The following is a 26,482-nucleotide window of genomic DNA, read 5'->3' on the forward strand; positions in this document are numbered from 1 at the left end:
GTTAGAAGACAGGGAGGGGGGAGGCACAGGTGAGGTCCCTCCAACCTGGTCAGGAGGGACAGGCTCTTGTTGGATTTGGGGACTTTAAATTTGGGACCCTGCAGAGCTTCTATGAGTCTGAAGACTGATCAAAGATCTGCTACGTAACCGATGTTATAAATGTATTGATTATTTAAAATAAATCTGTGATATAATATGATGACACCTCTGATGAAGCTTACGTTTCCATGTGAGCTGTAGTTCAGCATGTGTGAAACACAGAACTTTCATTTCTGTGTTTTCTATTGATTTGATGTCTCCTTTGTTGTGTTAAATTACAGTCTCATTCAGACCAGATCTTCCCTCCAAGACTTCTGAGGAGCCCTGGGATGAAGAGCTGGTTTCTGTCTGGGTGTTTAGGTCTGTGTCTGAATTTCTTCTTCCTATTGTAATTTAAAAACAATGCAGTCTGAGCACAAGAAACATGGAGACGTTTATCTGCTACTCCGGGAGCAGCCGGAGCTGCAGGGTTGGATGTAGTCTTTGGGTGTCTAGAGTGCAAGTGCCTCAGAATTAAAGAGGTGTTTTAATTAAAGGCCAGCTCTTGAGCGAAGATCACTCACATTTGTCATTTCTCATTCACTTCCATTCAGTCAATGCTTGGTTTGGCGACATCTATTGGACGATAGAGGAACTGCAGGTTGAGCTGTGACGTCTCCTGAGATTATGGTGACCGGACGTGGTGTCCAAGCTCTAAATGTTCCAAGATTTCATCTTATCTAATAGCAGATTTACTCCAACATAGGAAGGAGGCTAGAAAGAGCTGCTATTAGCTGGGACGCTAAGAAGAGCCAGCGTCAGCTTGGAGCCCAGAAAGAGCTACCATTAGCTGCAGGCAAGAAAGAGCTACCATTAGCTGGGAAGCTAGGGAGAGCTACTATTAGTTGGGAGGCTAGGAAGAGCTTCTCTTAATTTGGAGACTAGAAAGAGTTACCATTAGCTGGGAGGCTAAGATATTAAGACGAGCTACTATTAACTGGGAAGCTAAATAGAGCCACCGTTAAAAGAACAACATGTTACACTGGCGGAGCGGAATTCAGGAATACAAAGTTTTGATTATGGCTTCATGGAGAGAAGCAAAAGACCAGTGAGTGTGAGTTTAGGTGGAGAGAGTAATGATCTGGGACTGAATGCAGCTCAGTCTCGGTGCTTATTGAGAAATGTTCTGCTCTGGAGATTTGGTAAGTTGTACTGACCAACACTGCACCTTGTTGCACCTTATTGCACATATTACTGCACCTTATTACAAGTTATTGCACAACTTACTGCAATTTTCGGGGGAGTCGTCCAAAATTAACAAAAATGAAGACTGCCACTGATCGCCCCGCTTCAATATTTACATTGTACAGGTACACAGTGTTTTCATCTTGCTTTTCTTGACCACATCTGCTGGGTGGGTAAGTTAGTAAGTTAGTGCTTCTAGCTCTGTACAGTGAACATAGCAGTGTTCTGTGTATTCATCAGATTAAAGCACCACTTCAATTCTTACAAAGTAACAACAATATCCTATAATAATAAAATAACAGGCGCATGCACAGAAATAAAGTGTTAATGATTATTTGTTCATAAATGATGTGAAGGAGGTAAAAAGGTGCAGGAAAATACCCTGGTACTGGTGAAAATGTAGAAAAACTAGACCAGACCACCACAGGGTGGCCAATTGGGGTGTCCCCCCCCCCCCCCCCACCATCCCGCCACCATGGCAGCCCTGCCACTGATTACACTTTACTGCACCTTACTGCATATTATTAAACCTTATTGCACCTTAATGGACATAACGGCCCCTGACTGTTTCTTACTGCACTTTATTGCACCTTATTGCACCATACAAACAATTTATTGCACATTACTGTACATAAATATACCTTATTGCACACAGTGTGTACCTAATTGTGCCTCACTGCAACTTATTACACTGTATAAATCTTACTGCACCATAATGCACATATTATCCATATTACTGCACCTTCTTGCACCGTACATTGCCCCTGCTGCATATGCAGCTGATTTATTTAATTACTATATCTTATTCAGAATGTTTATTTTTATCTGTTTTATTATTTTTTTTTTCCTTTGCATTTGTTGTTCACTTAGATTTTTAATCTCTATATTCTGAACATGAAGGGAAATTGACAATGAAGACAAATACAAAACACAGACATTCATAATGCATAAATGTTTTTAATATTTAGAATAGCACCATAACTGTGCTTTTATTAAGACAGTAGAATCCGCCATCTTGAATCTTGAATCTTGACCTCACTGCTGTGGTCACACGCCTCTCTGTTGCCATAGTGATGATGTCACGGAGTCTCTGTGTTGCCGTGGTGATTACATCACTCTTTTGATGTTGTGATAATTCACATGATGCGATGGAACCTCCTAAGCCAGCGCCCACAATTAGCAGAGATCAAGGCACGATGCCTTTGAGATCAAAGGAACCGTGCCTTTGATCTCTGTGTCACCTGACAGAGACCTTAAATAGCAACAGATTCTTCAGAGATTCATCCGATATTCATCAGAGATTCATCCGATATTCATCAGAGATTCATCCGATATTCATCAGAGATTCATAAGAGATTCATAAGAGATTCACTTGATCTTCGCCAAATAACGACGACAGTCAAGTAAATAGAAAGAGTTAGATAGTTAAATCGCTCGATTTTCGCTAAAAAAGCAACGCCATTCAGGTAGTTTGACAGACTTTAAAACCCGTCACCCTACATCCAGGAAATGTATCGTAACACGACAACGCAACAACAGTTCCAATGAACAGTGGAAGCTATTCCCACAGAGGAAATCCCACAGATCACAATGGACACAGTTTATCCACTGATCCAATCCTTTTTCAGGAGCATCACACCAGACCAGTGGGCATGTTTGAGTTTAGGTAAACCAGACGATGTTACCAGTTCTATGCTGGCACAGCTGCTGTCAGACTTGATAGAGCTAATTTCTAAATCATTGCTGGAGAAAATCAAACACAGGCATCTTATTTCTGAGGAAGTTGTCTTGACCAGCGTGGGCGACACACTTCCTCAAACCTTTGCTCAAGTCCTGGACATTAAAGAAGAGGTCCGCTCTGGAGAGCTAGAGGGGTTGACCAGCTTAATTGCCAAGACTTTAACTGAGAGCGTCAACTCCATCCTCTCTGCTGGCGAGGACACTGAAGAGCAGGAAGTACAAACGACACGTCACTCCCAAAAGAAGAATTAGACGAATGGTTCGTTACATCAGCAAGATCCCTGAAAGAATTATTGGGATGATGACACACAAAATCTCAAACAAATAAAGAAAATGTGGCCACCCCCCCGGAAGACGAAGACACTGACAAAAGAGACAGAAGATCTGGAGTCCACAAAAATTAAAAGTGGCATTCAATCATTTGACGCATACACCCGGGAGACAGCCTCCATAGGAAAACAAGGAGAGCTGTAAGACTAAAACACCAAAACTGAAACAGACAGAGAGGAGATCCAAGGAGAAGCAGTCCCAGACTTATCTGGAGATGAAGAGGTCCAGACTCCTAAATCCAGGACGTGCAAACTGTCCCTGAAGAGAATGGGGGCATAATCAAGGGTTCTTTGTGAAACCTTTATTCAGAAAGCCTCGTGCTGGAGTCACAGTGGCATCAACACAGTCACCAGACGTCCCACAGCTGAACTCTGTGAAGGTCATTGTGCCTGAGCAGCAGCTTCCAGATGTTGCTGCTGTGGTGCTGGTTGTACCTGAGCAGCAGTTTCAGAAGGCTCCGCTCTGAGGTGGTTGTACCTGAACATCACATACCAGACGACAGAACACCTCCAGAATGTGGACACCAGGAACCCTCCTCCCTGGAGATCATAGTAGTGGAAGATGAAAACACTGAGTCTGAAGAAGACACCAAGAGCTTCGCAGTGAGCCAGGCTTCAATTGTTTGTCCAGAGCCCAAGAAGAAACTGTCTCTGAAATTCAAGACTAAGGGCTTTTGTGTTAATTAGGATTTTCAAGGTGCGACCTGCTGAGTTAGATCACCCTCTATGAGTCATCAAAGCTGCCTCTACACGATAGAGTTGGGTCTCAGCAGCAGGTCACTACTGTGGTGGTCACTGTTCCCGATGAGCAATTTTCAGAGGCCACGGCTGTGGTGCTCCTAGATCCTGAGTCAAACCAGCCCAAGACTTTGAGCAGCTGGAAACCTCCTCTCTGGACAGAGTAGTTGAGGACAGCACTGCTCAGCCCTGAGGCTGAACAAGTTCAGGTCTGAAAGAAACAGATCCAAAGTCCAAGAAGAAATTGTCCGGAAAGGAACCATTTGTAGAGGCTTGTGTGTGAAACCACTTGCCAGCTCTCACCAGAGGCCACCACCGTGGAGATCCTGCCCCTCAACGCCAGTCACCGAAAGACAAACCAGCCCAAGACTTTGAGCAGCTGGAGACCTCCTCTCTGGACAGAGTAGTTGAGGACAGCATTGCTCACAACATCCCACTGATCACTGTGGACACGCTTCGTCACTGATCGAATCGTTTTTCTGCAGCCTCACAACCGACCAGGGGGAATGTTTGATATTAGGAAAAACCAGATGAGGTTACCAGTTCTATGCTGGCACAGCTGCTCACAGACTTGACCATGCTAATTCCAAATTCATCCTGGAGAAAATCAAACAGAGGCATCTTATCTCTGAAGAGGTTGTCTTGACCAGCGTGGGTGACACACTTATCCAAACCTTTGCTCAAGTCCTGGACATTAAAGAAGAGGTCCGCTCTGAGAGCTCAGAGGTGTTGACCAGCTTAATTGCCCAAGACGTGGTTGAGAGCGTCAACTCCCTCCTCTCTGCTGCAAGGACACTGAAGAGCAGGAAGTACAACGACACGTCACTCCAAAAGAAGAATTAGACGTATGGTTCGTTACATCAGCAAGATGCTGAAAGAATTTATTGGGATGATGACACACAAATCTCAAACAAATAAAAAGAACAGTGTGGCCATCCCCCTGGAAGACGAAGACACTGACAAAAAGACAGAAGATCTGGAGTCCACAAAAACTAAAAGTGGCATTCAATCATTTGATGCATACACCCATGAGACAGCCTCCATAGAGACAAGGAGAGCTGTAAGACTAAAACACCAGAAACTGACAAAAGACAGAGAGGAGGTCCAAGGAGAAGCAGTCCCAGACTTATCTGGAGATGAAGACGTCCAGACTCCTAAATCCAGGACATGCAAACTGTCCCTGAAGAGAATGGGGGCATAATTCAAGGGTTCTTTGTGAAACCTTTATTCAGAAAGCCTCGTGCTGGAGTCACAGTGGCATCAACACAGTCACCAGACGTCCCACAGCTGAACTCTGTGAAGGTCATTGTGCCTGAGCAGCAGCTTCCAGATGTTGCTGCTGTGGTGCTGGTTGTACCTGAGCAGCAGTTTCAGGAAGGCTCCGCTGTGAGGGTGGTTGTACCTGAACATCACATACCAGACGACAGAACACCTCCAGAATGTGGACACCAGGAACCCTCCTCCCTGGAGATCATAGTAGTGGAAGATGAAAACACTGAGTCTGAAGAAGAGACCAAGAGCTTCGCAGTGAGCCAGGCTTCAATTGTTTGTCCAGAGCCCAAGAAGAAACTGTCTCTGAAATTCAAGACTAGGGCTTTTGTGTTAATAGGATTTTCAAGGTGCGACCTGCTGTAGTTAGATCACCCTCTAAAGAAGTCATCAAAAGTTGCCTCTACAGATAGAGTTGGGTCTCAGCAGCAGGTCACTACTGTGTGGTCACTGTTCCCGATGAGCAATTTTCAGAGGCCACGGCTGTGGTGCTCCTAATCCTGAAGTCAAACCAGCCCAAGACTTTGAGCAGCTGGAAACCTCCTCTCTGGACAGAGAGGTTGAGGACAGCACTGCTCAGTCTGAGGCTGAAAAGTTCAGGGTCTGAAAGAAACAGTCCAAAGTCCAAGAAGAAATTGTCTCGGAAAGGAACCATTTGTAGAGGCTTGTGTGTGGAAACCACCTGCCCAGCTCTCACCAGAGGCCACCACCGTGGAGATCCCTGCACCTCAACGCCAGTCACCGAAAGACAAACCAGCCAAGACTTTGAGCAGCTGGAGACCTCCTCTCTGGACAGAGTAGTTGAGGACAGTATTGCTCACAATGTCCCACTGATCACTGGGACACGCTTCGTCCACTGATCGAACGTTTTTCTGCAGCCTCACAACCGACCAGTGGGAATGTTTGATATTAGGTAAACCAGATGAGGTTACCAGTTCTATGCTGCACAGCTGCCACAAGACCCTTGACCATGCTCATTTCCAAATTCATCCTGGAGAAAATCAAACAGAGGCATCTTATCTCTGAAGAGTTGTCTGACCAGCGTGGGTGACACACTTATCCAAACCTTTGCTCAAGTCCTGGACATTAAAGAAGAGGTCCGCTCTGAGAGCTCAGAGGTGTTGGCCACTTAATTGCCCAAGACGTGGTTGAGAGCGTCAACTCCCTCCTCTCTGCTGGCAAGGACACTGAGAGCAGGAAGTACAAAAGACACCTCACTCCCAAAAGAAGAATTAGACGTATGGTTCGTTACATCAGCAAGATCTGAAAGAATTTATTGGGATGATGACACACAAATCTCAAACAAATAAAAAGAACAGTGTGGCCATCCCCCTGGAAGACGAAGACACTGACAAAAAGACAGAAGAAACTGGAGTCCACAACAAAATAAAAGTGGCATTCAATCATTTGACGCATACACCCATGAGACAGCCTCCAAAGGAGACAAGGAGAGCTGTAAGACTAAAACACAGAAACTGACATAGACAGAGAGGAGGTCCAAGGAGAAGCAGTCCCAGACTATCTGGAGATGAAGAGGTCCAGACTCCTAAATCCAGGGCATGCAAACTGTCCTGAAGAGAATGGGGGCATAATTCAAGGGTTCTTTGTGAAACCTTTATTCAGAAAGCCTCGTGCTGGAGTCACAGTGGCATCAACACAGTCACCAGACGTCCCACAGCTGAACTCTGTGAAGGTCATTGTGCCTGAGCAGCAGCTTCCAGATGTTGCTGGGTGTGGTGCTGGTTGTACCTGAGCACAGTTTCAGGAAGGCTCCGCTCTGAGGTGGTTGTACCTGAACATCACATACCAGACGACAGAACACCTCCAGAATGTGGACACCAGGAACCCTCCTCCCTGGAGATCATAGTAGTGGAAGATGAAAACACTGAGTCTGAAGAAGACACCAAGAGCTTCGCAGTGAGCCAGGCTCAATTGTTTGTCCAGAGCCCAAGAAGAAACTGTCTCTGAAATTCAAGACTAAGGGCTTTTGTGTTAATAGGATTTTCAAGGTGCGACCCTGCTGTAGTTAGATCACCCTCTATGAGGTCATCAAAAGCTCCTCTACAGATAGAGTTGGGTCTCAGCAGCAGGTCACTACTGTGGTGGTCACTGTTCCCGATGAGCAATTTTCAGAGGCCACGCTGTGGTGCTCCTAGATCCTGAAGTCAAACCAGCCCAAGACTTTGAGCAGCTGGAAACCTCCTCTCTGGACAGAGTAGTTGAGACAGCACTGCCATCTGAGGCTGAACAAGTTCAGGGTCTGAAAGAAACAGATCCAAAGTCCAAGAAGAAATTGTCCCGGAAAGGAACCATTTGTAGAGGCTTGTGTGTGAAACCACCTGCCCAGCTCTCACCAGAGGCCACCACCGTGGAGATCCCTGCTCCTCAACGCCAGTCACCGAAAGACAAACCAGCCCAAGACTTTGAGCAGCTGGAAACCTCCTCTCTGTACAGAGAGGTTGAGGACAGCACTGCTCAGTCTGAGGCTGAAGAAGTTCAGAGTCTGAAAGCCACAGGTCTGAAGTCCAAAAAGAAATTGACTCGTAAAGGAACCAAATGTAGACGCTTTGTGGTGAAACCACTTGCCCAGCTCTCACCAGAGCCACCACCGTGGAGATCCCTGCACTCTGATCGCCAGTTTACCCGAAAGACAAACCACCCAAGACTTTGAGCAGCTGGAACCTCCTCTCTGGACGAGTAGTTGAGGACAGCATGTCTGGAGGAACACATGTTCCACCCAAAGTTCAAGAAAGAGATGGTCTCTGAAAAGAGTGGGTACCGCATTTAGAGCTTGTTTGTGAAATCACGTGCTGGAGAGCAATCAATGCAGTCACCAACGTTACACCGTCTGCGTCGCCTCTCACCAGAGAAACCCCCACCATGGAAGTGACCAAACGTCACCAGTCACCAAAAAGAGAAACCAACACCAAGACTTAGAGCAGATGAAACCCTCCTCTCTGCGAATTTCAAGCAGTGAGGGTGGCTCAGTTCAGTCTGAGGGTGAAAAAGTCCAGGATCTGAAGGATACAACCTACACAGCTACAACTCCAAGAAAGAATGGTCCTCTGAAAAAACTGGGTAGCGCATTATAGAGGCTTGTTTTGTCAACCCATGTGCTGAGATGGCATCAACACACAGTAACAATCGCCAGACGTACCCACTCCTGCCGCTCTCACCAGAGACCCCCATCACAAGTGAAGGTTTGACCAATTACGTCACATCACACGAAACAAGACACCAGGCCCAACTCTAAGCAGAAGGAGCCCCTCTCTGGAATCCGTAGTTGAGGACGACCACTGGTTCATTTGAGCCAAAATTACCGAGTCCTCAACAGACGAGCAAGAAAGTGCAAAACGTGTGTCAGCACTTTTTGATCCTGGTTTTAATGGGCCTTGCAAAAGCAAAAATGCCATACGATTTCGACCATTTTGAGGCCATCCGTTACAGACTTGTACAGAAAATCTGGCTGAATTCCAGCGTGAGAATATTAACATCCCACGAAAAGGTCAAGAGCTTGACAAGCCTTGGAGGAACCTGCACAAATAAGTGAAAACTGCAGACGCTATTGTGTTTGTTCATGGATCTAGAGCGACCAGTAATTGACAAAGTGGATCGTGGCTTCTTTCAAAGAACATCTAATAGCCTAAACAAAACCAGCTGGAAGTTCTTCGACTCAGTTCCCAAGATCAGACACACGAGGACCTCTGTTCTAGTGGTTTCAGCAAAACACAGACCAGTGAGCAGGGGTTCCCTAAAGACAAGTCATTATTATTATTAGGCTATTATTATTATTATTACTATTAAATTATTATATTAATATTATTATATATTATTATTATCATTATTACTATTATTACTGTATATTATGTATTATTGTTCTCTATCTTAGATCTTATTATTATCATTATTGTTGTTTTTAGCCTTTAAACTGTATTTCATTCTGTTAATGGAATTTTATCCATTTTATCCTATGTCATTAAAAAAAAACATCAAGCATCAAAAAATAACTTGGAGTTCTACAGTGTCGCTTCATGTCAAACAACATTTCAACTAAATGTGTATTTAATTTTTTCAGGTAGAAAATGCTGTTATTTTTTTACTTAGTTGTCTTTAGTTTGTAAATAATGTCCTTTGTAGGTTTGGTTTCTCCTCGAAACCATGGTCATCAGATGATATAACTTCTAGTTGTATTCTACATTCTCTAAATAGCGTCAGTAGCTCCCAGGTTAAGTCCGAATTCACTAGAGGGGTTGACTGGGCCGCGATCCGTCATGGGACACAAAGACATGAGGAAAACCAACGCTCAGCCTGTTGCCACTGCAGCTCAGTGTGTCATGGCCGCCTATGGCGACAAGAAGTTACTACACATAAAAATGTGTAAATGTCTAAAAATGACAATAATATGAAATATATTAGAAGGAAAATGAGGAACGCTTCACGAATTTGCGTGTCATCCTTGCGCAGGGGCCATGCTAATCTTCTCTGTATCGTTCCAATTTTAGTATATGTGCTACCGAAGTAACACGACTGTGACCTGGGTGCGTACAGTATTTATATGACTGTGTCCCAGCGTGGCCCCAACACATGGTTGGCTCTTACACAGAGGCAGTCTGGGGTTCAAATGTGTTTATTCAGCCAGAAGGGCATGGTTTAAAAGGTCTGGGATCTGGATTGTGAGCTCCAGAGCAGCTGTGATCCACTGTAAAAAGGTCTGATGAGGGTCTAAACTAGTCTGTGTACTGTATGTTCTGCTCAGGAGCTCCCAGGGGCACATGGGAAGTTCTGTGTGACGAGTCTTTACATCAGGACGAGAGGAAACAACCTGGTCAGGTTGTGTAACCAATGTTATAAATGTATTGACATTAGAATCATAACATAAAGTGACTTAATGTTTTTGGTTTGGTTTGATCCTCATTCATTTCTCTTTGTTACAGGTCAGTGTTGGTTCCACCACCTCCACCAGAGGTGCTGTCACACTCACATCCTCAACTACCTCCATTTCTGCTGCTGCTTTGTCCAGTGTGGGCTAAAGAAGATCAAGGAACAGACACAGAGACGTAAAGAGGACTGGTAGGAGCCTGGACTACTTTCCTGCTGCAAAAGAACAGGACCCACATGAACGGACGGCCTCAATCACCTGAAACAGAGCTGTGCTCCTCCAACTCCTCCACTGGTTGTTAAACAGGCTGCTCCTCAAGTACAGTTTCTGTGACTGAGGTTGTTGTGAAGTGTGAACACTCAGTAAACTCTATACATTCTCGAAGTCTGCTGCTCCTGCTTCTTCTTCTCTGTATTTTTGTGTAGGGTCAGAGGTCAGTGGTTCGAGACCCGTCTGTGTAGAGATGGAGTCGAGCTTCAAAACGACAGAGTATAAATATGGATATAATTTACGTATGTTTTACCATGTATGGCGAATTGTTATGAATAACTTTTAGATGAATTCTGACTTCCGACCGTTTTCATCGTTGTTTTAACTGGGCGTCGAACCGGTGAACCTCACATCACCAACAGTTTCAACACGGTTGACAGTTCCGCATTAACGGCAGACGGATGCCCCGCCCCCTCCAATCAAGGCGCAGAAGCAGTTCCAATAGTTTCCAAACCCGGAAGACGGTCAGCCAATCAGAGGGCCGCTGTGGTTCCAATATCGAGAATCAGACTTTGTGGTGACTTCTGTCATCCAATCAGAGGCCGGATTTGTTCCAATATTCCTCCAGGACCCTCCCCTGTCACTGGAACCTGCTGAACGGTGCGGACGGTGAGAACAGTAGTCGTTATTATTTAATGAAATTAAGTTTAAAAGTAAGTTTATCTGTTTGAAAACTTACATTACTTGCTGATACTAGATCTAATACATAAAGTTACTACATACCGATGTTTTTATGACTCCGTGCTCCGAAATGTCTGTTTGACGATGCTAAACTAGCGTTGTAGCATCAGAGTTTTAGTTTTTAAAGTGTCAATTTCCCATTTTAAACCACAGAAATTAATGCATATTAACGCTTTATCGCCGTGTTGTGCTAACCAGCCAAAGTTTCTACCATAAAACCCCGTTAAACATTAAAGTGTTTAGTTTGTCGCTATTTTGTCTGAGCCAGGTGACGTTAATGAGCTAAACTATAGTCTTGTAATGTCAGTGTAATGAAACGCTTGGACCATCAGACTGTTTGTTGGTACCATGTCATTCCAGTAATGTACGTGCTGTTTAATCAGTCTCATGTTTTGTGACACACACACACACAAACCAGCTTTACTAAGTAAAATCAAAACTGCAGAAGAGGGCGTGAAACTGCTTCATCTGTCCACACAGAGTCCAGCACATGTAGGGTTGTACACTGAGTAGAGTCTCATGGCCGCCTAGTGGCGACAAGAAGTTACTACACATACAAATGTGTAAATTTCTAAAAATGACAATAATATGAATATTTTTTAAGCAAAATGAGGAACGCTTCACGAATTTGCGTGTCATCCTTGCGCAGGGGCCATGCTAATCTTCTCTGTATCGTTCCAATTTTAGTATATGTGCTACCGAAGTAACACGACTGTGACCTGGGTGCGTACAGTATTTATATGACTGTGTCCCAGCGTCGGCCCAACTCATGGTTGGCTCTTACACAGAGGCAGTCTGGGGTTCAAATGTGTTTATTCAGCCAGAAGAAGGACATGGTTAAAAGGGTCTAGGATCTGGACTGTGAGCTCTATACCTACTTACTGTGATCCACTGTGAAAATGTCTCACGTCTAAACTAGTCTGTGTTCTGTGTGCTCTCCTCAGAGACTCCCAGGGGTTGATGGGAAATTTTGCGTGATGAGCCATTACGTCAGGCTGCAGGATTGGAGGGAACAATAGATCAACTCGACGCTCCTCCTCCCACATTGCTCACAGATGACCCCAGAACACCCTCTCTGCATCCCCCACCGTGCTTTACCAACAGAAAACTAGCTCCTGCACTCTCAGAGGGGGAGGGAGGACACACAGACAGAAACTCGATCACTTCCCTGCTACGTGGAAAATCACGACAGCGACAAGCACCTCAGCTTGAAACAAATGCATGGTTTCATGTTGAATCCAGCTGAGGTTGGTCTGATCTGCATCAACATCTGTATGTGTGGGTTGTCTGTGAGAAGGAGGAGGCATCTGAAGCTCTGTGATTATTCTGTTTGAAGAGAGACTGCATGGACGGATCATTGTCTAATGGACAGTTTGTCCTCACAGGACAAACCTGGCTGTGTTTAAGCACGTTTAAACACAATCATCTCCGTCACCGGGACGTACGAGGAAACACAGATCACAAAGTGTTTTATTTTATACTAACATGAGGTACAGCTGCTTGGTAAATGGTAAAACTAAGGTCACTTCCTGTTTTCTGCCTCTTGTTTACATTCAAATAATTCCCCCCGTGCAGTGATGAAATCTCACCGCTAGATGTCAGTATTAGTCCGCCCTCTGCAGAGCCGTATCGATACAACCCACTGGAGTCACTCTCAAAATCACCATCTTCAGACTACTTCGGAAACGAATGATAAAAAGTGAAAATGTCTTTGCAGTCTGGGTCAAAACTCTCCAATGTCACCAAACCATCAAATATGTACAAACTCACTAATATACACAAACTCACTAATCAAAAAACACTCTCATCCATCTTTGAAAATGAGCTCAGCCACATGTTAAAACTATTAGATATTGCACTAATATGAAAAAGTTTGGATTTATGTATTTGTGTCATGTGATATTCTGAAATCCCCTGAAATGTTTGTAGCCTCCTGGCTGTTGTCATTGTACTGAATTATGTTTCTTAATAAAGTTTATTCAGCCCCTGGACGTTCTGCGCATGCGTCGCATGGAATCACTCGCCATACCAGCAGGTGTGCGCAGAAGTTTGTCTGACATTCAAAGGACAAACAACGAAATGAGTTGCCCGCTTTTCGTTTTTTTAAGCTTTATTCTTTCTTTAATCAGCTCCAACCTCACAGCTTTACTAACGAACTCTCACCAGAGTCTCATGGTTACCACGGCAGCCGTTGCTCGGCGCTCTGAAGCGATATCAGTTCATGCGGTTGAACGATAAAAGCTCAAAAGCACTAAAATATATCAACAGATATATTTTCGGAGATTATCACATAAAGACGTAGTAACGCTCTACCAGTTAGCAGACAACGGGCTAAATCGCTACACCGCTTCGAACCGTGTAGAGACCGCCACGTTAGCCTGTTAGCATGCTAGTTTAGCCCCGCTAGTCTCGTTGTATTGAAGTTCACACAACAAGATGGCGACTGCTAATCTCAAAATGTCTCTTAAAAAAATATAGTCATATTGGTCACAGTTGCTAAAACAGTCTGGGGGAAGGTATTTATTTATTTTGCTTTTCATCAGCTTTTCTAAGCTGGCAGACCAATCAGAGGGAACCCGATGTTCCGATATCGAGAATCAGACTTTGGGGACTTCTGTCTTCCGGATTTGTTCCAATATTTCTCCCTCCATTGTTACTCGCGGTGAACTTGAATGGCGACCCAGTCGGTGAGTACAGCAAAGGTTATTATCTAATGAAATAACCGTGTATAACGGATTAAACTCCGTATTTCTGGTTGACACCAAGTTTCCTACATAAACGCTCATTTTTGTTTTACTCCGCGCTCCGAAATGGCTATTTGACGATGCTAAGCTAACGTCGTAGTTTTAGTCTTTAAAGTGTCAATTTTCGCATTTGAAGACTGTTGTTAGACTGTTTGTTGGTACCGTGTCATTATGTAATGTAACCGTAATGTCCATGCTTTTCGACCATTTTTATATGTCACATTAAAGTAAGTGTTTTGTTCTCTTATTACAGACTACAAGCCCGTTTACAGCAAGTACTGTAAGTTTGAATTGGTGCCACCAATGCCACCCTGGTTCTGAGCCGGTGGAAGGTCCAGTTTGGGAAATACCAGGGTCAGACCTTCCACCGGCTGCTGGAGAATGACGTGGGCGTCAATCTGGTGGCCTCCCACCAGAAGGAGTGAGAGAGGACGGGGTCTCAGTCCCCACTCATGGCCAACGAGGTAGAGTCTTTCAGCCACGTTCAAACAGGCGTCATGCATGAAGTCAAATGACTGTTGTTTAACCACGCTTCTTGTTTCCGTAGGATGCCTTCACCCGCTTCTCCTCGGCCTACGATGACTTCATGGAGGCTGTCAGGTTCCACCAGGTGTTTGAGGAGGTGCAGGTGAGGTCCCTCCAACCCGGTCAAGAGGGACAGACCCTTGTTGGCTTTGAGGACTTCAAATTTGAGACCCTGCAGAGCCTCTATGAATCTGAGGACCGCTCCAAGATCCGGTATGTAAATATGAGCAGTGTGAATGTCTAACAGTGTAAATTATCACACAAAGTTACTGATCATTTATCTGACATTTTGTCTGATCTGCACAGATTTGTCAACTACCTGCAGAGAAAGGCACCAGCTCCTGGCTCGCAGATGGAGAACGCCGTCCGCTACGTCCAGAGCAGAGACAGAGAGCGAGTGCTGTAGCTACCACCACCACTACCACTGGCAGCGGCACAGCTTCTGTCTCCGCCCGGCAGACGAGAACAAGTGCATTGCAGTGTGTATTTTATTTTGCAGTTGTATGAATGTTCTGGTCTCGAACAACCTCTGCGGCCAAATCTTGGGATTTAGCTCTTTGCTTTGAAGGTGCTACATAAATGAAACTAATTTATTTGCCGTGCTGTCGCTTTTCAGATTTGCCTCTGACGACGGACAAGGCCAGGAAGCTGGTGACCCTGAAGTCTGTGCTTCCAGGTGAGCGACAGTTCAGCACGTGTGAAGTACAAAACTTTGATTCCTGTTTTCTCCATTGACTTGATGTCTCCTGTCTTGTTTTTAACCACAGGCTCCTTCAGACCAGCTCTTGCGCCCAAAACTTCAGAGGAGCCCTCGGACGAAGAGCTGGTCCAAGCGGGGGTTGACACTGAGCAGTGTAACAGTGAAGCAAATACTGAGAAAAAACCTGAATTCACATTGATTAGTCTTTTTCCCTGTTGTTCATTTGTATAAATTAAGTCATATTTTAATATCTGTAAATGTGTGTATATATAAATACTTGCATGAAAATTGAATCTTTGTGATTAATGGGGTGATCCAAAAAACCTGGAAATCTAATACGTTAACAAAACGAAACAAGAATTTTGAACCTCTCTTTAAAGGGATAATTCCTTATTTAAACATGAATTCACAGAAAACTTGTTAATACAAAAAACTGATTGTATTTATGTACGCAATGAAGAGAAGAGAGAGAGAAGTTTCATGGTGATATCTATTAGTTAAAATTTTACCCTATTCACCTGCAGTTTCTCGCCTTAAAAGGGCTAAAAAATCCCACAGCTACCCAGACAATACGTATCTACGAGGATTTAGTCCCTCTAAAATGATGTATTATCAGTAGTCATTCATACAGAAATAGGAATTTAACTTGTACATATATATCAAGAAATTTCAATCAAGCTACCAGAAAAGGCCACAACGTCACACATTAGTCATATATTCATTTCGTCTTATCTTTGCTTGGTTGGTGCATCCCAGGCTCTGGCTAAGAGGAAGGGACGTCCCTGTTGTCATCTGTGATACATACGTAGGCAATAGAGTCGTATGCTAGTGGTGGTAAAGTGACTTCATGTCAGGGACTCAGCTCAGTGTTGAGCTCACCCCAAAGGTTTTAATTTAATTCATTAATTTTAAAGCTCCAAAGACAAACAGACACAACTTGAACACAAACAACAACAAATAGGACCACAAATAAATATGTGTAAAATTTATCTAAGTTGAATGTTTAAGAATATAAGAACAGAAAAACATGCAACAAGTGCAAAGTAACTATATGAACAAAAAACAACTTATCTCTTTTTCTCTGAACGAAAACACCAAATGACGTCATAGCATGTGCATAAAAGATATCACCGCCTAACGAAAACAAATGTGTTTAGACATTAGTCTATTTAAGCAATATTTAACTTAACACATCTACAATCCTTTAGTCCCTAAAAGCAGAAGGGATATTTATTTAAAATGACACACAATTTGTATGTTCAGATGTTTCATTTACACAGAAATAGGAATTGAACTTATTTCCAAACAATGATAAAGAATTTAGAACAAAACTAAGCTCATTGATGAAGCACGTAATGACAGTTTTCAAATAAAAGAAACATCTCCTTGTGTATTGGGAGGTTTCCACTGACTCCATTTGTTTTCTCGCAAACTCAACAGATGAAGGAAATAATGCGACAATGAAGGATTAAAATCTCACTTTTTGAGCTTTTTCTACTTTTACTAGGACACGTTGCATGTCTGATGAAAAGCAAAATAAATAAATACCTTCCCCCAGACTGTTTTAGCAACTGTGACCAATATGACTATATTTTTAAGAGACATTTTGAGATTAGCAGTCGCCATCTTGTTGTGTGAACTTCAACACAACGAGACTAGCGGGGCTAAAATAGCATGCTAACAGGCTAACGTGGCGGCCTCTACACGGTTCGAAGCGGTGTAGCGATTTAGCCCGTTGTCTGCTAACTGGTGGAGCGTTACTACGTCTTTATGTGATAATCTCCGTTAATATATCTGTTGATATATATTTAGTGCTTTTGAGCATTTATCGTTCAACCGCATGAACTGATGTCGCTTCAGAGCGCCGAGCAACGGCTGCCGTGGTAACCATGAGACTCTGGTGAGAGTTCGTTAATAAAGCTTTGAGGTTGGAGCTGATTAAAGAAAGAATAAAGCTTAAAAAACGAAAAGCGGGCAACTCTTCTAGTCGTGTTTGTCCTTTGAATGTCAGACAGATTTCTGCGCACACCTGCTGCTATGGCGAGTGATTCCGTGCGACGCATGCGCAGAACGTCCGGGGGCTAAATAAACTTTATTAAGAAACATAATTCAGTAAAATGACAACAGCCAGGAGGCTACAAACATTTCAGGGGATTTCAGAATATCACATGACACAAATACATAAATCCAAAGTTTTTCATATTAGTGGAATATCTAATAGTTTTAACATGTGGCTGACCTCATTTTCAAAGATGGATGAGAGTGTTTTTTGATTAGTTAGTTCCTGCAAAAAACTGATGGGTAAATTCTTTGAATTATTTTAAATGATACTTGTTTAACCGTATCATTTATCATTTATCTATCACATCCATCTGGTGATCTAGTTTAAGGTTTTGGTCCAGACGGTGTCCCTCTTAGTTTTCAGTCGTTCTTTGTTTGTTCCGGGTTTTGTCGGTCACATATTTCATGGTTTGGTGACATTGGAGAGTTTTGACCCAGACTGCAAAGACACTTTCACTTTTTATCATTGGTTTCCGAACTAGTCTGAAGATGGTGATTTTGAGAGTGACTCCAGAGGGTTGTATCGATACGGCTCTGCAGGGGGCGGACTAATACTGACATCTAGCGGTGAGATTTTATCACTGCACGGGGGAATTATTTGAATGTAAACAAGAGGCAGAAAACAGGAAGTGACCTTAGTTTTTACCATTTACCAAGCAGCTGTACCTCATGTTAGTATAAAATAAAACCCTTTGTGATCTGTGTTTCCTCGTACGTCCCGGTGACGGAGATGATTGTGTTTAAACGTGCTTAAACACAGCCAGGTTTGTCCTGTGAGGACAAACTGTCCATTAGACAATGATCCGTCCATGCAGTCTCTCTTCAAACAGAATAATCACAGAGCTTCAGATGCCTCCTCCTTCTCACAGACAACCCACACATACAGATGTTGATGCAGATCAGACCAACCTCAGCTGGATTCAAGATGAAACCATGCATTTGTTTCAAGCTGAGGTGTTTGTCGCTGTCGTGATTTTCCACGTAGCAGGGAAGTGATCAAGTTTCCGTCTGTGTGTCCTCCCTCCCCCTCTGAGAGTGCAGGAGCTAGTTTTCTGTTGGTAAAGCACGGTGGGGGATGCAGAGAGGGTGTTCTGGGGTCATCTGTGAGCAATGTGGGAGGAGGAGCGTCGAGTTGGTCTATTGTTCCCTCCAATCCTGCAGCCTGACGTAATGGCTCATCACGCAAAATTTCCCATCAACCCCTGCGAGTTCCTGAGGAGAGCACACAGAACACAGACTAGTTTAGACGTGAGACATTTTCACAGTGGATCACAGTAAGTAGGTATAGAGATCACAGTCCAGATCCTAGACCCTTTTTACCATGTCCTTCTTCTGGCTGAATAAACAAGATCCAGTCTCAGACTGTCTCTCTGTAAGAGCAAACCATGAGTTGGGCCGACGCTGGGACACAGTCATATAAATACTGTTCGCACCCAGATCACAGTCGTGTTACTTCGGTAGCACATATACTAAAATTGGAACGATACAGAGAAGATTAGCATGGCCCCTGCGCAAGGATGACACGCAAATTCGTGAAGCGTTCCTCATTTTGCTTCAAAAATATTTCATATTATTGTCATTTTTAGAAATTTACACATTTTTATGTGTAGTAACTTCTTGTCGCCACTAGGCGGCCATGAGACTCTACTCAGTGTACAACCCTACATGTGCTGGACTCTGTGTGGACAGATGAAGCAGTTTCACGCCCTCTTCTGCAGTTTTGATTTTACTTAGTAAAGCTGGTTTGTGTGTCACAAAACATGAGACTGGTTAAACAGCACGTACATTACTGGAATGACATGGTACCAACAAACAGTCTGATGGTCCAAGCGTTTCATTACACTGACATTACAAGACTATAGTTTAGCTCATTAACGTCACCTGGCTCAGACAAAATAGCGACAAACTAAACACTTTAATGTTTAACGGGGTTTTATGGTAGAAAACTTTGGCTGGTTAGCACAACACGACGATAAAGCGTTAATATGCATTAATTTCTGTAGTTTAAAATGGGAAATTGACACTTTAAAAACTAAAACTTTGGTGCTACAACGCTAGTTTAGCATCGTCAAACAGACATTTCGGAGCACGGAGTCATAAAAACATCGGTATGTAGTAACTTTATGTATTAGATCTAGTATCAGCAAGTAATGTAAGTTTTCAAACAGATAAACTTATTTTTAAACTTAATTTCATTAAATAATAACGACTACTGTTCTCACCGTCCGCACCGTTCAGCAGGTTCCAGTGACAGGGGAGGGTCCTGGAGGAATATTGGAACAAATCCGGCCTCTGATTGGATGACAGAAGTCACCACAAAGTCTGATTCTCCATATTGGAACCACAGCGGCCCTCTGATTGGCTGACCGTCTTCCGAGTTTGGAAACTATTGGAACTGCTTCTGCGCCTTGATTGGAGGGGGCGGGGCATCCGTCTGCCGTTAATGCGGAACTGTCAACCGTGTTGAAACCGTTGGTGATGTGAGGTTCACCGGTTCGACGCCCAGTTAAAACAACGATGAAAACGGTCGGAAGTCAGTATTCATCTACGAGTTATTCATAACAATTCGCCATACATGGCAAAACATACGTAAATTATATCCAGATTTATACTCTGTCGTTTTGAAGCTCGACTCCATCTCTACGCCGACGGGTCTCGAACCACTGACCTCTGACCCTACACAAAAATACAGAGAAGAAGAAGCAGGAGCAGCAGACTTCGAGAACGTATAGAGTTTACTGAGTGTTCACACTTCACAACAACCTCAGTCACAGAAACTGTACTTGAGGAGCAGCCTGTTTAACAACCAGTGGAGGAGTTGGAGGAGCACAGCTCTGTTTCAGGTGATTGAGGCCGTCCGTTCATGTGGGTCCTGTTCTTTTGCAGCAGAAAGTAGTTCAGGCTCCTACCAGTCCTCTTTACGTCTCTGTGTCTGTCTCCTTGATCTTCTTTAGCCCACACTGGACAAAGCAGCAGCAGAAATGGAGGTAGTTGAGGATGTGAGTGTGACAGCACCTCTGGTGGAGGTGGTGGAACCAACACTGACCTGTAACAAAGAGAAATGAATGAGGATCAAACCAAACCAAAAACATTAAGTCACTTTATGTTATGATTCTAATGTCAATACATTTATAACATCGGTTACACAACCTGACCAGGTTGTTTCCTCTCGTCCTGATGTAAAGACTCGTCACACAGAACTTCCCATGTGCCCCTGGGAGCTCCTGAGCAGAACATACAGTACACAGACTAGTTTAGACCCTCATCAGACCTTTTTACAGTGGATCACAGCTGCTCTGGAGCTCACAGTCCAGATCCCAGACCTTTTAACCATGCCCTTCTGGCTGAATGAACACATTTGAACCCCAGACTGCCTCTGTGTAAGAGCCAACCATGTGTTGGGGCCACGCTGGGACACAGTCATATAAATACTGTACGCACCCAGGTCACAGTCGTGTTACTTCGGTAGCACATATACTAAAATTGGAACGATACAGAGAAGATTAGCATGGCCCCTGCGCAAGGATGACACGCAAATTCGTGAAGCGTTCCTCATTTTCCTTCAAAAATATTTCATATTATTGTCATTTTTAGAAATTTACACATTTTTATGTGTAGTAACTTCTTGTCGCCACTAGGCGGCCATGAGACTCTACTCAGTGTACAACCCTACATGTGCTGGACTCTGTGTGGACACATGAACCAGTTTCACGCCCTCTTCTACAGTTTTCATTTTACTTAGTAATGCTGGTTTGTGTGTGTGTGTCACAAAACATGAGACTGATTAAACAGCACGTACATTACTGGAATGACATGGTACCAACAAACAGTCTGATGGTCCAAGCGTTTCATTACACTGACATTACAAGACTATAGTTTAGCTCATTAACGTCACCTGGCTCAGACAAAATAGCGACAAACTAAACACTTTAATGTTTAACGCGGTTTTATGGTATAAACTTTGGCTGGTTAGCACAACACGGAGATAAAGCGTTAATATGCATTAATTTCTGTAGTTTAAAATGGGAAATTGACACTAAAAACTAAAACTCTGATGCTACAACGCTAGTTTAGCATCGTCAAACAGACATTTCGGAGCACGGAGTCATAAAAACATCGGTACGTAGTAACTTTATGTATTAGATCTAGTATCAGCAAGTAATGGAAGTTTCCAAACAGATAAACTTATTTTTAAACTTGATTTCATTAAATAATAACGACTACTGTTCTCACCGTCCGCACCGTTCAGCAGGTTCCAGTGACAGGGGAGGGTCCTGGAGGAATATTGGAACAAATCCGGCCTCTGATTGGATGACAGAAGTCACCACAAAGTCTGATTCTCGATATTGGAACCACAGCGGCCCTCTGATTGGCTGACCGTCTTCCGGGTTTGGAAACTATTGGAACTGCTTCTGCGCCTTGATTGGAGGGGGCGGGGCATCCGTCTGCCGTATAATGCGGAACTGTCAACCGTGTTGAAACTGTTGGTGATGTGAGGTTCACCGGTTCGACGCCCAGTTAAAACAACGATGAAAACGATCGGAAGTCAGTATTCATCTACGAGTTATTCATAACAATTCGCCATACATGGCAAAACATACGTAAATTATATCCAGATTTATACTCTGTCGTTTTGAAGCTCGACTCCATCTCTACGCCGACGGGTCTCGAACCACTGACCTCTGACCCTACGCAAAAATACAGAGAAGAAGAAGCAGGAGCGATACCAGGTAATACCAAACCTGATATCGACATCGATATCGTTACTTTTAGATGTCTCTCAAAACCTCTCGCAATTTCAGACCCCAAAGTGCATTTAAAATGTGCCTCTAATATAATAGGCAAACATCATTGGTGCAAACTGCGCAAACTTCCATTTCAGCTTTAAGGTACCATCCCAAATACAATGCCAAAATAAATAAATTATTCATTGGTTTTTCATGTGATATTGTAAAGGCAGTATGCAAAGTAACGTCATCAGATGGATTATCTTTGCCATCTTGCCCAATTTGGAATAACCCATTGTTGACAGCAGGTGGCAGAACACGGACCGAGAATACCTGGCAACAACACAATATTACTCAATTTGGGCACATTGTAAGGGATGGTGACATCATACCATTTGGTGAAATTAAAATGCATTTTGGCCTGAATGATTCTGCATATTTACAATACTTTCAACTAAAATCATTTAAAAAAAATATATATATGTCCAAGGGAATCATAAGCTGGAGCTAATACTGCCCTTGACAGTAAACTAAGATTGGCTGCTACTGGACGAGGAGCAGTTTCAGTTATGTACAGGTTACTAAGTTTATCACAGCCTGACAGCAATATTTCAACTAAGTCACAGTGGGAGCGGGACATTGGTTCATCTCTCACGGTAGATCAGTGGGATACAATACGAAAGAATTTAACATCTATGTCAAGCTGTGTGAGATATGAAATTATTCAAATTAAACTTGTACAGAGAGCTTATATTACACCACATAAGTTAAAAAAAAAAAAATGGACGCAAACGTCTCTGAACTGTGGCTGTGGTGAACCTGGTACTTTGATGCATCTACTATGGTTCTGCCCGGCAGTAGAACGACTCTGGTCTGAAGTAATTGATCTTTTAAAAGGTGTATTGAATGTTAATGTTCCTCAATGTCCCACTTTATGCTTATTGGGAAGTAGAGTCGCAGATTTAAATTCAAGAATCACTCAACAAATCACTGCTCTAGCTTTTCTCTCTGTGAAGAGGATCATACTTATGAATTGGAAGATACGCAAACCGGACGCTTTAGTAAACATAACTGGCTGAAAGACTTTCTAGACCTACTGTAAATGGTAAAAGCAACTTCAACCGCCTTTATTTAGTTCTCTGCTTTATTTGTGTGATGTAGTCATGTTTTTTTGTCGTTGTTGCTGCACTTGGCATTGTGCATATTTAAAAAAATATATATATGAAACAACAATCTGATGAAGCCTTCACAAACAGCCTTAGTGGCTGCGTCCTGCTGCAGGGAGGTAGAGTCAGAGCTGTGAGCATGTATAGAGTTTACTGAGTGTTCACACTTCACAACAACCTCAGTCACAGAAACTGTACTTGAGGACAGCCTGTTTAACAACCAGTGGAGGAGTTGGAGGAGCACAGCTCTGTTTCAGGTGATTGAGGCCGTCCGTTCATGTGGGTCCTGTTCTTTTGCAGCAGGAAAGTAGTTCAGGCTCCTACCAGTCCTCTTTACGTCTCTGTGTCTGTCTCCTTGATCTTCTTTAGCCCACACTGGACAAAGCAGCAGCAGAAATGGAGGTAGTTGAGGATGTGAGTGTGACAGCACCTCTGGTGGAGGTGGTGGAACCAACACTGACCTGTAACAAAGACAAATGAATGAGGATCAAACCAAACCAAAAACATTAAGTCACTTTATGTTATGATTCTAATGTCAATACATTTATAACATCGGTTACACAACCTGACCAGGTTGTTTCCTCTCGTCCTGATGTAAAGACTCGTCACACAGAACTTCCCATGTGCCCCTGGGAGCTCCTGAGCAGAACATACAGTACACAGACTAGTTTAGACCCTCATCAGACCTTTTTACAGTGGATCACAGCTGCTCTGGAGCTCACAGTCCAGATCCCAGACCTTTTAACCATGCCCTTCTGGCTGAATGAACACATTTGAACCCCAGACTGTCTCTGTGTAAGAGCCAACCATGTGTTGGGGCCACGCTGGGACACAGTCATATAAATACTGTACGCACCCAGGTCACAGTCGTGTTACTTCGGTAGCACATATACTAAAATTGGAACGATACAGAGAAGATTAGCATGGCCCCTGCGCAAGGATGACACGCAAATTCGTGAAGCGTTCCTCATTTTGCTTCAAAAATATTTCATATTATTCTCATTTTTAGACATTTACACATTTTTATGTGTAGTAACTTCTTGTCGCCACTAGGCGGCCATGAGACTCTACTCAGCGTACAACCCTACATGTGCTGGACTCTGTGTGGACACATGAAGCAGTTTCACGCCCTCTTCTACAGTTTTCATTTTACTTAGTAATGCTGGTTTGTGTGTGTGTGTGTCACAAAACATGAGACTGATTAAACAGCACGTACATTACTGGAATGACATGGTACCAACAAACAGTCTGATGGTCCAAGCGTTTCATTACACTGACATTACAAGACTATAGTTTAGCTCATTAACGTCACCTGGCTCAGACAAAATAGCGACAAACTAAACACTTTAATGTTTAACGGGGTTTTATGGTATAAACTTTGGCTGGTTAGCACAACACGGCGATAAAGCGTTAATATGCATTAATTTCTGTAGTTTAAAATGGGAAATTGACACTTTAAAAACTAAAACTCTGGTGCTACAACGCTAGTTTAGCATCGTCAAACAGACATTTCGGAGCACGGAGTCATAAAAACATCGGTATGTAGTAACTTTATGTACTAGATCTAGTATCAGCAAGTAATGTAAGTTTTCAAACAGATAAACTTATTTTTAAACTTAATTTCATTAAATAATAACGACTACTGTACTCACCGTCCGCACCGTTCAGCAGGTTCCAGTGACAGGGGAGGGTCCTGGAGGAATATTGGAACAAATCCGGCCTCTGATTGGATGACAGAAGTCACCACAAAGTCTGATTCTCCATATTGGAACCACAGCGGCCCTCTGATTGGCTGACGTCTTCCGGGTTTGGAAACTATTGGAACTGCTTCTGCGCCTTGATTGGAGGGGGCGGGGCATCCGTCTGCCGTTAATGCGGAACTGTCAACCGTGTTGAAAGTGTTGGTGATGTGAGGTTCACCGGTTCGACGCCCAGTTAAAACAACGATGAAAACGGTCAGAAGTCAGAATTCATCTACAAGTTATTCATAACAATTCGCCATACATGGCAAAACATACGTAAATTATATCCAGATTTATACTCTGTCACTTTGAAGCTCGACTCCATCTCTACGCCGACGGGTCTCGAACCACTGACCTCTGACCCGACACAAAAATACAGAGAAGAAGAAGCAGGAGCAGCAGACTTCGAGAATGTATAGAGTTTACTGAGTGTTCACACTTCACAACAACCTCAGTCACAGAAACTGTACTTGAGGAGCAGCCTGTTTAACAACCAGTGGAGGAGTTGGAGGAGCACAGCTCTGTTTCAGGTGATTGAGGCCGTCCGTTCATGTGGGTCCTGTTCTTTTGCAGCAGGAAAGTAGTTCAGGCTCCTACCAGTCCTCTTTACGTCTCTGTGTCTGTCTCCTTGATCTTCTTTAGCCCACACTGGACAAAGCAGCAGCAGAAATGGAGGTAGTTGAGGATGTGAGTGTGACAGCACCTCTGGTGGAGGTGGTGGAACCAACACTGACCTGTAACAAAGAGAAATGAATGAGGATCAAACCAAACCAAAAACATTAAGTCACTTTATGTTATGATTCTAATGTCAATACATTTATAACATCGGTTACACAACCTGACCAGGTTGTTTCCCTCTCGTCCTGATGTAAAGACTCGTCACACAGAACTTCCCATGTGCCCCTGGGAGCTCCTGAGCAGAACATACAGTACACAGACTAGTTTAGACCCTCATCAGACCTTTTTACAGTGATCACAGCTGCTCTGGAGCTCACAGTCCAGATCCCAGACCTTTTAACCATGCCCTTCTGGCTGAATGAACACATTTGAACCCCAGACTGCCTCTGTGTAAGAGCCAACCATGTGTTGGGGCCACGCTGGGACACAGTCATATAAATACTGTACGCACCCAGGTCACAGTCGTGTTACTTCGGTAGCACATATACTAAAATTGGAACGATACAGAGAAGATTAGCATGGCCCCTGCGCAAGGATGACACGCAAATTCGTGAAGCGTTCCTCATTTTGCTTCAAAAATATTTCATATTATTCTCATTTTTAGACATTTACACATTTTTATGTGTAGTAACTTCTTGTCGCCACTAGGCGGCCATGAGACTCTACTCAGTGTACAACCCTACATGTGCTGGACTCTGTGTGGACACATGAAGCAGTTTCACGCCCTCTTCTACAGTTTTCATTTTACTTAGTAAAGCTGGTTTGTGTGTGTGACTCTGTGGGGGACAGAGGGGAGCTGTGTCAGCCGAGGTCGGCGCTCTGACCCTTCGCCGGTCCGAGGCCCGGTTGGACCAACTGTTTGCTTTCTGGTACCTGCTGTTTAGCATTGCCATGGCAACTGGTGGCGGCCATTACATCATCCTGTTACTGTAGCGCCAAATAATGAACTAAAACAAAACTAATTCCAAAA

The 26,482-nt window shown here is 43.5% G+C and overlaps 4 long non-coding RNA genes and 6 other non-coding genes across 11 annotated transcripts; 6 read left to right on the forward strand and 4 right to left on the reverse strand.

Moving 5' to 3' along the window:
- Positions 1 to 332: 332 nt before the first annotated feature.
- LOC125006222 lies at positions 333 to 10,382 on the forward strand. The gene is made up of 3 exons (XR_007112555.1): positions 333 to 399; positions 10,096 to 10,169; positions 10,274 to 10,382. It is a non-coding gene; the product is annotated as an uncharacterized LOC125006222 (long non-coding RNA).
- LOC125007537 lies at positions 9,759 to 9,864 on the reverse strand. Its single transcript, XR_007112750.1, has one exon. It is a non-coding gene; the product is annotated as a U6 spliceosomal RNA (small nuclear RNA).
- Positions 10,383 to 10,385: 3 nt separating the features above from the next.
- LOC125006221 lies at positions 10,386 to 15,420 on the forward strand. Of its 2 annotated transcripts, XR_007112553.1 has the most exons (8): positions 10,386 to 11,097; positions 12,114 to 12,416; positions 13,713 to 13,856; positions 14,167 to 14,377; positions 14,461 to 14,651; positions 14,745 to 14,917; positions 15,055 to 15,114; positions 15,206 to 15,420. It is a non-coding gene; the product is annotated as an uncharacterized LOC125006221 (long non-coding RNA). The 2 variants fall into 2 exon arrangements; XR_007112554.1 differs by lacking the exon at positions 13,713 to 13,856.
- Positions 11,774 to 11,879, reverse strand: LOC125007476. Its single transcript, XR_007112697.1, has one exon. It is a non-coding gene; the product is annotated as a U6 spliceosomal RNA (small nuclear RNA).
- A 3,225-nt stretch (positions 15,421 to 18,645) lies between the features above and the next one.
- Positions 18,646 to 18,751, forward strand: LOC125007478. The gene has a single exon (XR_007112699.1). It is a non-coding gene; the product is annotated as a U6 spliceosomal RNA (small nuclear RNA).
- A 1,370-nt stretch (positions 18,752 to 20,121) lies between these two features.
- LOC125007044 lies at positions 20,122 to 21,639 on the reverse strand. Its single transcript, XR_007112644.1, has 3 exons — positions 21,433 to 21,639; positions 20,350 to 20,423; positions 20,122 to 20,245 (listed from the first exon to the last, which is right to left on the reverse strand). It is a non-coding gene; the product is annotated as an uncharacterized LOC125007044 (long non-coding RNA).
- On the forward strand, positions 20,654 to 20,759 carry LOC125007538. The gene has a single exon (XR_007112751.1). It is a non-coding gene; the product is annotated as a U6 spliceosomal RNA (small nuclear RNA).
- A 1,665-nt stretch (positions 21,640 to 23,304) lies between the features above and the next one.
- On the reverse strand, positions 23,305 to 24,871 carry LOC125007129. Its single transcript, XR_007112658.1, has 3 exons — positions 24,745 to 24,871; positions 23,658 to 23,731; positions 23,305 to 23,553 (listed from the first exon to the last, which is right to left on the reverse strand). It is a non-coding gene; the product is annotated as an uncharacterized LOC125007129 (long non-coding RNA).
- On the forward strand, positions 23,962 to 24,067 carry LOC125007479. The gene has a single exon (XR_007112700.1). It is a non-coding gene; the product is annotated as a U6 spliceosomal RNA (small nuclear RNA).
- A 1,105-nt stretch (positions 24,872 to 25,976) lies between the features above and the next one.
- Positions 25,977 to 26,082, forward strand: LOC125007480. Its single transcript, XR_007112701.1, has one exon. It is a non-coding gene; the product is annotated as a U6 spliceosomal RNA (small nuclear RNA).
- Positions 26,083 to 26,482: the final 400 nt, after the last annotated feature.

This window comes from Mugil cephalus, chromosome 4 (assembly GCF_022458985.1).
Source record: "Mugil cephalus isolate CIBA_MC_2020 chromosome 4, CIBA_Mcephalus_1.1, whole genome shotgun sequence".
NCBI classification, from domain to species: Eukaryota; Metazoa; Chordata; class Actinopteri; order Mugiliformes; family Mugilidae; genus Mugil; species Mugil cephalus.